Source organism: Onychostruthus taczanowskii, unplaced genomic scaffold (genome assembly GCF_017590055.1).
Source record: "Onychostruthus taczanowskii isolate IOZ18803 unplaced genomic scaffold, ASM1759005v1 scaffold8, whole genome shotgun sequence".
In the NCBI taxonomy this organism is placed as follows: Eukaryota; Metazoa; Chordata; class Aves; order Passeriformes; family Passeridae; genus Onychostruthus; species Onychostruthus taczanowskii.
Window position 1 is genome coordinate 12,761,126 of NW_024505892.1, and position 11,930 is coordinate 12,773,055.

The following is an 11,930-nucleotide window of genomic DNA, read 5'->3' on the forward strand; positions in this document are numbered from 1 at the left end:
TGTGTAGTATACAAGAGAAAATGTTCAAAACAGTCTGAGGAAGCAGAAGAAAACTTTTGTGTGCTGATGGAAGTCATGTGGCCTGCTGTTAAGCTCTGTATCCAGGAAACTATTTCTTATTGACAGACAACTGTGGATAAACTCAATAATTTACTAAGAAACTGATTTCCTAAGAAAATCAATCTGGTGTATGCATTTTTTGCAATATTATCTCATAAGAAATATATAAGGCCCTAAAGTCTTCAAGGTAGGATAATATTACTGTCTTCAAAGCTAGCTCTCTGTCGTTACTGCCTACCCTTATCTCCTAGTTGTCCATTGCTTTCCCTGTTTCCCTGGTGTTCTCTGTCACAACCATGGCCTACACATGTCTGTGCACATCGACAGCTGGTCTACACCATCAGCAAGGATCACCAGCCTCACTAAAGATGACACTAAGAAGTTAGGCATGCCTGACAAAGTTTAAGGGTGCTAGCCTCCATCCACAGGGCAGCTCTCCCTGTTACATGTGTTCAGTTTGACACCTCTGTGAGCTGGCACTGCTGACAGAGTGCTGGGGTGAAAGGATCAAAGTGTCACCTTTTCCCTGTGGAGCTATTGGGACCGTGGTCCATGGACCATGGTACCATGGGAGGGGGAACAATACTTCCCAGGGGATCACAGAGGGTGCTGACCCTGCTTGCATAGCTAGCAGTGTGTCTGCTCTCACTCTGCAGCAGCAAGATGTAGCTCTTCCATCATTCTGGAGAGCCCATCCTCCCCTGCTGTAACGCGAGGTGACGGGGAAAGGTGTCTGTTGGTAGTGCAGCTGATATCCAGAGAGCATTTCCCCAGGGTTTTCCTGGCCTGTATGGCCAAGCCTTCATTAGAAGCAGTGGTGCCTTGTGTGTGAGCACAGGAGCAGAAGGAGTATTTGTGTTTGTATTTCTCTGAGAGGCATTTTACTGAGGTCACTTTTAGTCTGGATAGATGCTTGTTCTCCCACCTGAGCCTTAGCTGTGTCATCAACACTCTGTGGACATCCTTGCTCGGTGTTCTCACAGCTGCTGCTCCGTGTCTGCTCAGAGAGGTACATCCCTGATTGAGGATCGACTCTCATTTGTCCACCAATGGCTCCACCATTCCTGTGTCCTGGGAGATCTTACAGTGTGATCTATTGGTGTATTGTCTTCTACCCTGATATATCAGAGAGGTCTCTTTTTTTTTTTCTTAAAATGATGAACATCAAGTATTCTCTGCAATCACCAGCTGAATTTGCATACAGAGTAGTCTCTTGAAAACCATGTTATACTTCCATATTGGAGAATGACATTTTAAAATCATTGACTGTGTAATACAGGATAATATTAAATAGGATAGCAAAATGATCTTGGAAACTGGAGATCCAGAAAAGAAAATCATGGGTAGTGTCTATTGAGAATCTTCACTTCAAAACTGAGTCAGTATTTCTTCTTAGCGTGCTCGTGCCTTGCAAAGCTTAGGTGTCTTATAAGAGCATTGTGGACAGTATTAAAAAGAAATGTACTGGGGATTTCATTGCTTTAAAGGATAACATTTAAGAAAACATTGCCTCTTTGTATTTGTTGTTGCAAGCAAGCTTGGTGCTTAATGCAGTGCAAATGTTACATGCATTTATGTGAACTGAAATTTTAATTACTGTTCTGCCTGCCTGTTGTTGGCATGGAAAAATAATTATTGATTGAATTGAATAGAACAGATGTACCAAATTTGAAATTTTTGTAATTCCAGTTTTAAATACTTTTTTATTTTTCAGAAAGAAAAATGTAATGCATAATAATTCACTAGTACTGGAGTTCATTGCAATTCCCTGTAGTGACACTACTCTGGTAGATATTCCTACAGTGTTGCAGAAGTTGGTTTTCAGGTGGGCTGGGCCAGTAAGTGTTGCCTCAGCTTATGCATTGAGGCCTTAGGTGAAAGCTCTGCTCTTCATACAGCGGTACAGCTGCTGTTTAGGTTGCTCAGAGTGGGTAGTTTGTCTATAAATAACAGTTTTCACTGGGGTCCAGTATCTCATAAAAGATATTTGGCCTTTAGGTATGTTTCTCACGTTGAACTTATCGAGCCATTTGATTTCCAGAAGTGCTGTTCCTTTGAAGCCTCCGCAGCATATCTGAAGAGGTGACAATATAGTTGCAAAGCACCCTTTGACTTGGGACCAGAGCCAAATGGTGCCACCCACTCCTGCAAGATCCCTTGCACACTGATCACTGAGGAACTTACCTCCAACCTTAAAAAAACCCAGCCAACGAAACAAAAACCACCAATGCCACCCCAGTTTTAGGAAGTGCAGTGCTCTTGACTGAGTCACTGCAAAACTGAGTTTTAATGCTGTGGATCTTTTCCTGCACTATTGAAATGCAACTGGTGCAAGAGCTGCTGTGTTGTATTTTGCTGGGCATGAAGCAGTGGGAAGGGCAATGTCCAAAGATTTGTCACAGGGAGTGATAAATCAACTACCCAGGCACTGAACCTTCAGCTTGTTGGCATAGCAGGGGGAGGGGCAGAAATTGCATGGTTGAAGACATCAGGAGTAGTGATTAAAGCAATCTTATTTATTGTTTTAATGTTCTATCTCTGAGCCTTTTCTGTTTTCTGAGTTGGCACAATGGATGAAATTCTATTGATGTTAGTGGGAAGTTTGACATCAGCTTTAACGGGACCAAGATTTCACCCACAGTGTTTTAAGGTAGTTTGAGCATTAATGGAACATTTGGGTATTCCTTGATTTGTAGGCAATAGCATAAGCATTAGGTATCTTTCTTCAGTTACCTTAAGAAAATCATATTTATTTTTGTAGTGGGAAGTTTCATGTAATTACAGTAAATTTTGTACTGATTTTTCTCAAAACTTCCTAACTTCCTTTTTTTTTTTTGTTTTAGTGGTGTACAGGAAAGGGCGTTTTTACTGTCAGACTAACTAACTTAAGAGAAAAATTAACAGTATCTTGACTTAAATTATACAGTCATAAAACAGGTATTATTTATGAATAATGAAAACTCTGGAGGAAAACATCTGTCTGAATAAAAAAAAAGTGTTACAGAATGACATGGATGTTCTCCTGATTGCAGTCTTGAAACAGCTCTGCTAATTCCTTTAGTGGATAAGAAAAAAAATTACAAGAAATAATTACATTTAAAGTCAGTGTAATCTGCTTGTGTAGACCCCTGTATATTCAAATTAGTGTAGAATAGTTCTGCTCTATTTTCCGTAGAAAATAAGGTTCTGTGGATGCCTCATAGATTCTTAGCCTATGACACCAGTCAGATGTTTTTTTAATATACTGTAAAGAGATCTGCATATATAACTTTCATATGTATAATTTTCTATTAAAAGGCTGTATCATTAAGGGTGGGTGGGAATAGTAGAATACTGAATAATAATGAAATAGTATTCCGAGATATTTCTTCATTTTCTGGCTATTTTTAACTGGTAAAATTTACTTGGATGGAAAGCAGTTTTCTATACTGTACATTCAGTTAAACTCTCATGAGGTATGTCCTAGCATTCCTTAATAAAATTCATGTTAAAATGTTATTGAGTTCATCTGGTTTCCAGGATGTGGTCTTCAGTTGCACATTGGCAAACCTGACTAAAACACAATTATTTTTTTGCATCTGTTGATATCTTTCTGTAACCTGAATTAATAAGTGCTGTTGAGAACAGAAACTGAATTTTTGCTCTATCCATTACCTGGACACAGTTGGAGCTCGTGGGAAGGGAACAGATGCTTTTGAGCCTTAGCAGAATAACACATGCTAACAGGATGTTATGTGAATTGTGCTAGACTTAGTTCATAGAATCACAGAATGATGGAAATGTTTTGGTTGAAGGACACCTTTAGAGATCACCCTTACAACTCCTCTGCAGTGAGCAGGGACAACCTCAACTAGATCAAATTGCTTGGAGCTCTGTCCAAGGCTGGCATTGCATGTTGCCAGGGATGATGCATCTGCCACCTCTCTGGGCAATCCAGTTTTTCACCACCCTCATCATAGGAAATTTCTTCCTTTTCTCTAGCCTGAATCTGTCCTTTAGGTTAGAACAAGTAGCCCTTGTCCTATCAGTGCAGGACCTGCTAAAGTCTGGTTTAATTTCTCTTATAAGCCTTCTGCTATGGGGGAGGAAGAAGAGAAAACTTTGGCATGAGGCTCACTGCGACTTTGCCTCCATATGACCTTCTTTCCCCCAGCCATTACACGAGCCTTCACCACATATTAATCTTCAGTTTTCTTGTTTTCACAGCTGTTGCAGGCCTTCCCCATCTGTCCATACCCACCGTAGACAAACCATGGCAGGACTGAGCAGCTAGTACCCAATAAAGAATATTTCCAGGTCACAAATAACCAACTACTCCATACCTTGTTGCCTCGTTCATCCTTTTCTCCTCTTGGGACCCAGAAGCCTGGGAAGAGGGAAGCCTTTTTGGTGCTTGTTCATTCCTTGCGTCAGCAGCATCTGGGTTGTTTCAGGAGCTCAACAGATTGCTGTGCTAGAGCTTAGGAAATGATTGTAAGATGTCTGTGTTGGTTTATTTCCTGTGTGTCATTTCCTGTGATATTTCTACAGAATAGCCCTTTCTGTTGAGCAGACATAAATCACCTGTGCCATAATGATTCCATAGAAAATGGAGCAGTGTGTTACCCACGCAGTGAGGCTGTAGTGCTGTCTACTAATGCTATTAAATATACTTTATATAGTGGTAGATTTCTGGAAAATCAAGAGTGAGTTCCTGTGGGAGTAACAAAATAACAAATTTATGGACATTTGTGTCTTATTTTGTGATAACTCTATATGTATTTCTGTTTTTTGAAATGCTTTTTGAACAAGCTGATTTTTTTGCTAATGTACATATTCTCTAGCTTTTACATGCTGTCATTTCTTTGCTGTTGCTTTTGTCCTCACCAGAATATTTTTCACTTCTTCTTAATATAATGTGAAATTAGATCAAAGTATTAGCAAATAGCACAGGATTGGCTGTATACACAGCATCTCAGACTCAGTATTTATCCAGACTATATATAGCTGATTGATTAAAGTGGTTTCAGGTTTTGTGCAAGTCAAAAAGCTATTTATGTGTGTTGGAATAAAAGCCATAGTGTTGAACAAAGTTTTGATTATTCCCAGAAGTTGGAGATAAAAAGGTATTTGATTTCCAAGACTTCTGTAGAATCAGTAAAGAAAGATGTGTCGTTAAATCCAGGAGATGAAGGGTGGGTTTCCTAAGTTCCTTGGACTTCATAGGGAAAAACAGGGAGAATGGCAATATTTTTAAAATTACTATATTGTGAGGCCAGAAGTGATCAGTGTGATAATCTAGTTTGATTTCCTGAATAACACAGATTGTCTGACCAATTTTTTTTTCTTTCTAAAGAAACATTAGTTCCCATACTTTTGTTAAAAAAAAAGACTTCAGTCCTTGATAGATTGTTTCATGACTGCTCTATTTCTGCAATTCCCCCCCAAACCTTATTTCTGCTGCTGTTGGTCAGTGCTGGAGGCTGGCTCTCCTAACTGGACCAGTGAGCCTGGCCCACTGTGTCCCCTTCCAAGTTCACAAGCAGAATGTGATGAAATAAGCAATATTTGGTACTTTAATAAGCGATAATGGTACTTTACCAGCTTCTGCTCTTCTGCATGTGTTTTGACAGACAATGCACCCCATGAAATACTTTCCTGCTGAAATAATTATGCAGCCTATAAGAGAAGATGCAGCAGTAGTGCTTAGGGGAGCTCAGCCCTGTCCCCACCTTGGCCACCATTCTGCCTGGAGAAACTCTCTTGTCCATGCACCTACCTCTCTTTTCCTTGTCTTTCCCCTTGCCTTTGACTGGGGATAATGACACCAGCACAACACTTCTGGGTTTGTAAATGAAAACTCCCCTTTGTTATGATAATATGCCCTGTGTGATTGTTTGGATGTACTTTGCCAGGCAGTAGCAGGTGGCATTCTGCAGTAAATAGCCTGATTTTTTAACGAGTTACCATAGCAGAAAGCTGTAATAATTTCCCTAGACAAAGTCTTGGCATTGCTGAACATTGTGAGTGGGGATTTTACCGTGGCCAAAGCGATCTGGGTCAGCACTCATCCACTGATTTTTTTGGGGTTTTTTTTTTGTTCTTTCTCCCTCTGACCTTGGCAACTTTGAAGAAGATTTGCTCTCCTGGGACAGAGATGCCAATCTGACTGTATTGCTGAGTGTTTCCTCCTGCAACAAGTGGTTGGGGTTATTAACAGTCCAGGTCAGAACCATTTCATTGGTTAAAATGTTGTGAAATTTTAATACTGAGGTTTTATAACTGAAAGGATTTGGAAACTTTAGTTAGAGAGTCACTGCTTCTGTCCAGACTGTGGAAAGAAAAGAGTGAGTGTTACACTGTGAAGTGGTAGCTTAGTTTTTGGCAAGAAGTAACAAAAAGTCCAAAGAAAACTGTCTTTGTCATGAAGATCAGTTCATATATAAATGCACAACTGTACTGTCAGCTAGCGGATGTTCATTCCAAAAACTTCTACCAGGAGTGTATGGAAAATTTATACTGTGGGTTTTCCCAAAATGTAGTCTAAATCTGAGATGGCTATTTTAAAGCAAATACAATATTAAAAAGTTTCAAGGCCATTAGTTTTAAACTGTACATTATTGATATGGAAAACATTGCTTTTGCCTATTTCATGTAAAAATTAATCCAACCTGCTGACACTTGAAACAATAATTTTTTGTTTCAGTTTGGCACAGAGAGTTACTGGAGGCTTTTAGCACCATTGTAAGGGATAATGAGGTCATTTTCCTCCCACATTGCTATTTTTTGCTAATTTTTCTGTATATGTAACCTTCCTAAAGTAACTTGGCCTTAGCTGTCCTTATGCTTAGAAAGCTTTCCATGACATTTATACAAAAGTTTCCTCAGTGAAAATCAAGCTGATTTATTTCTCATGTATTCTTGATGAGGCTGACCAACAGCTGATCCAAAATCTTTATACAAGCCTTTTATATACTGAAAGAATATTGTGCATTTCATTTTTGTTCTCTTTTTCCAGAGAGGTTTGTCCTTCCTGTTTTATTTCTTCAAAGTGTCTTATGTCTTCTTTTTTAACTGGATGGACAAAGTAATTCTGTAAAAGTTTTAACAATATTGATGAAAGAATTATTTTATTTGAGCATTCTAACAAATGAAAGAATATTTTATTTTTGTTTAAAAATTGCTGACTCATACTGTTCAGTGGCTGTATCTCTTTAGTTGTAGTGTCATTCCTACTTTCCTCATGTTTACCTGAAAAAATATACTAAAAGGGAAAAAAACCTAACAGCACAAAAATTATTATTTGCACAAGGAGAAGAAATGTAAATTACTTGCTACTTATTTAAGGAAACTTGTTTGATCCACTCTCAAAGCTCACTATTTTTTTCCATACCTGCTGTCATCATGATGTTTTATTCTATGACTTATTTGTAAGGCATGCTTTTTAGCCATATAGAGAAATGTGGACTTTATTTTGCTCCGCAGTTACACCAATGTGAAAAACACAGGATGGAGCTGTTGTTTTTCTGGTAGAGATCAAGAACGTGCCACATGTTCGGAGGACCTTATCACCTAAAATCAGCAACTTAATGTGTAAATACACAGTGGGGATGTTGCTGGCTAAAGAAAGGAAGATAGTAAATGAATGAAGTTACCAGAAGTTGTAATATGTTATCTGTTTAATTGGATGATGGGGCTTACATTTCTGTACCAGACTTCTACAAATCAAATCTCCCGCCTTGCACTTTGGAGGAGGAGACTGTGGCTTTTGGAGGTTGTGCTGCTGTAGAGTTTCCACACGAAAATGCATTCAGATGTTTTTGGTTAAGATAATAAATGAGAGTGTTTGGAGACAGGCTGTGCAGTATCGGGTGTGTTGGGGAGCAGCAGTGGCCCCGGGTGGGGTTCCTGTTGGAGCTGCAGCCAGTGCCAGGGCCTGCCTGGGTCACCAGATAGCAGCCAGGAGCCATTGGAGCATCTGCAGGAAAGGGGTTCCCTCCCAGCTTTGCCCCTCAGGAGCTGGCATCTGCTGGAGTGCCTGTTGGAGGGGCTGGGCTGGTGGGAAGATAGCTCTCTTTGGAAAGTGGGATGCCCAAATACATGAAGAGTTGTCTTTTGAGTGAGCTACTCTTAATGTCCTTAGAAAAGGCTGTGGCCTTCTCCCAAGTTCAAATCTTTGAAATGGTTGCAGAAGGGTCTGGTGCAAGGGGTGCAGGCAGGCAGCACCATACTCTGTTCTTCTGTATGACACAGTTGCATGATGGTTTGCATCACCTCCAGAGTTCCTCTGCTCCTCTCTTCTGGTGGTTAGGGTGTGTTTGTACTTGCCCTCTCTATTTTCAGGGTGACAAGCACCCATCAACTTGGGTGTCATGGGTGCATTTAGCCTAGGAGACTTTCTAAACCTGGGAGGCAGCTAGCTACAAATGACTGTTGCAGGGGAAAACTGATATTGACTAATTGTGTGATTTCAGAGCATCAGTGCTACTTCCATGATAAATAGCTTATATTCATGCTGCATTTTGTTTATTTAATAAACTGTTAGAGTGGAAGAAAACCTAGCTGTTCAAAGACTGCTCCAAGCTAGTTTTGATGCCGTGGCACAGGTGGAATAAAGAAACGGAACAGAAGTCGAAGTTCCGCTAGTTGGGGTGGGCAGAGGAACTTGGAAGCCCAAGGATGTGAGTGGGAGAAAGCAGGATAAACCTGCAGGATGGCAGCAGAGCCTTCTGTCTGTCTCACAGGCGTGGATCCAGGACATCCTCAGCTCTCCTTGTTTGGGAGATTGGTAGCAGGCAGCTGTAGCAGACAACATTGTCCATCTCCTGAGGGCCAGGTTGCACAAACTGTGAGAGTGATGCAGTGAGAAAAGGGAGTGGAGGGAGTGAGGCAGGTGTGATGGCTGGGCATGTGTGACAGAGCAGCTCCCCTTTGACAGAATCTGACCCCACTTGCAGATCATGTTCCATCCAGCTTCAAAATAGTCCCTGCAGTAGAAAGCCACTCCAGGTGAAGCAAGTGGGACATGACCTGACCTGCCTCACATGGATAATTGGATGGGTTTTGGGGACTTGTTATTGGGCTGCAGTCAGAGCAGGAACAGGTAGCTGGGGAGTGGGGTGTATAGCAATAGTTGTGTAGCAGATAAAATTTGTGATGTTGGTGTGAGAATAATGGAAGATAGGAAGAGGAGAAGTGATGGAAAAAAATAGCTAGAAAAAGAATGCGGGAAGCACAGAAAAGAAAATAAATATATGATATAGTTTATGTTTTATAATTGCTTCATGAGAAAAAGGTAACTGAGATTTGTCTCTGAATGAGAGACAACTCTTGTATGTAGTTTGGGCAGCTTGATGACACCCCCTCGTTGTCACATACCTACCTGAATTGCTGCACCAGGTTATGTCGATGAGGTATAGAAGCTGTTTGAATTTTCAATTAAGCTTTTCCTTACAGAAAGGTAGCTTTTGTGTAGTAATGCCTCTATGCAGATGTTTCTTATCTTCTTGGAAAAGGAAGTAGCAAACTTATTTCAAGGCAGACAGGATGAACTTATCTGGTGCTGTCCTTTTTTCAATTACTGCAAGATGTGCAGTTTGTCACTAAAGAGGAAAGGCTTATTTTCAGAAAAAAAAAAAAGTAGCAGTTGAAAATGTCAATGAGTTGTTTGGATTAAAAAACAACAAACCTGAAACAACCACGTCGGATAGATTGTATTGTGTATTTTCATGGCAAGAGAGGAGGTATGCATATGTTCCGACTGCAGGAAGAGAACAGTTAATATGAGCACCCTGCTATCTCTGTCACTTACTGAAAAGGAGGTGAATTGGTCTCTGAAATGCCTGGGTCATTCCACTAACTGCAGCAGGAACTTGGAGTACTGGTTAATTTACTGAGTTAGCTCTGATCAGAGAATGTGAATCCCACCCTCTCCTTGCCTCGCTGTAGGTGCCCAGCACACAAGAGCCATCTGGTGGGTGTCCAGGCAGTGCTTTTGCAAGGTTTGGATTGTGTGGCAGAGCTGTTGTCTCTTGAGTAGGAGTGAATACTGGCTCTTGTGCACTATTTAGTTGCTGCACAGATGGAGTCAAAATGGCATCTCAGGCTGACTTCTCCATGGTTGTTTATGGCTTGTAGCGGTTTCAGGAAACGCTGCACTACTAATGTTGCTGAAATTCTTGGATAATGCCATTTCCGTCACTTCTGAAGCCATTGTTCTGGTGTGTGAAGGGCTGCAAAGCATTGGTCTGATGCAGGGACGGCACAGAAATGTTCTAAGATGTAGTGGATTTGGTTTTTTTTTTTTAAGCTTCAGTTTCTTATGGTGTTTTTGCTTTGTGATCTATCACTCTGTACTTGTTACAAGGCTTAACCAGTAGAGTTTAATCAAAGCTTTTGGTTAACAGAGATTTTTTTTTTCTTTACGAAGTTTGAAAATTGCCAAGGTGTTACCTTCCAATGGGTTGTTTTTATAGACCACAGCAGCTTGTTGATGTGTTAGCAGCGAACATAAGTCTGCACATAGTGTCAAGAACCTGAAGATTAGAACAGGTCCAGAAAGTTCATACATTTGTGGTGGCCTCAGAAGAGGAAATCTCTCCCTTTTTTAATTGCAGAAAACTCATCTAGTATTACTATGCACTGCCTTCCTGCAAGTTATTCTCAGTAGCAATACAATTATCAACATTCAAAGTGATAGCAAAAACCTTCCCCCAGCATTCCTGTGAAGTTGTGAATCACACTTCTGCTGAGATGCCTCTTGATAGACTGCATGAACTATTGTAGTTAGAGATATTTAAGATGAATTATTCGTAGGAATGTGAACACAATGTAAATTATCAGTTATATTTGATTTGCAGAATATGTTATGTCTCGTGAAATAATGCTGTCACAGAGAAGGGCTTACCTGTTGTATTTACAAGAGATGGTCTTGTCCAGTTATCTGGCTGGACTTGCCAGACCTGCTTGTTAATCGAACTGTTTTAACAACCCCTTCCAGGCAGATTAAGTAATATTCTTTTCATTTGATGTTGGAGAAGGTTAATGTAATCAAAGAGGCAAACCAGTGGTATTGAATCTGGTATTTGAAGGCAGGAGCTGCTTCCTTCATAGACTGGATTTTTAGCAAGTCATTATTATTTCATTTGTGTTTACCACTTTTATGTGGTTTCTCAAATCTAAGTGAAATTAATCTGAACCCAGAATGTAGGTAGGACAGTGATGTTTTCTCATTTGCCTGCCCAGAAGTGGCTGTGTGCAAGGCTGCCTCCGCTGCCTTCTGCAGCTGCATATTTGAGCAGACATGCGGGGACTGGATGTCTCTTCTGTTTGGAAACTGACAAGGACATCATGAGTCTGAACAGATGACGTGGCTTTATAATTTACTTCTGTGCGGGGACTGGATGTCTCTGCTGAATTGTTTGGAAACTGACAAGGACATCATGAGTCTGAACAGATGACGTGGCTTTATAATTTACTTCTGTGAAATACTGATCAAAGTGATAGCTTAAACTGTTGCAGGATGTGTCTGTCTTACTCCCTACCTCCTAAGATCCTAGAGCAGGATTAAGTGATGTATTATGGTGCTCAGAGGCACAGTATTTGGTTGGTGAGGTAGTGAGTCTTCAGGTCTTGTTTTTCACAGACTGTCTGGTTTATAGTGCAGTTCCCAGTATGTATTTGTGTAGCTTGGATAGAAGCCTGGGTGGGCTCCTGGGCCACGCCCACGGTGCAAGAAGTGCTGGAGGGGTAACGAGGTATAGGGGAGCAATCCTGGCCTCAGAGTGGTCTGACAGCTTCTCCCTTGCATTGTGCTGCAGTCAGGGGTTGGACATCGGTTACTGTGGCCATGTTACTTCTAGGCCCAGCCTGGGGAGGTCTGCACTGTGCCA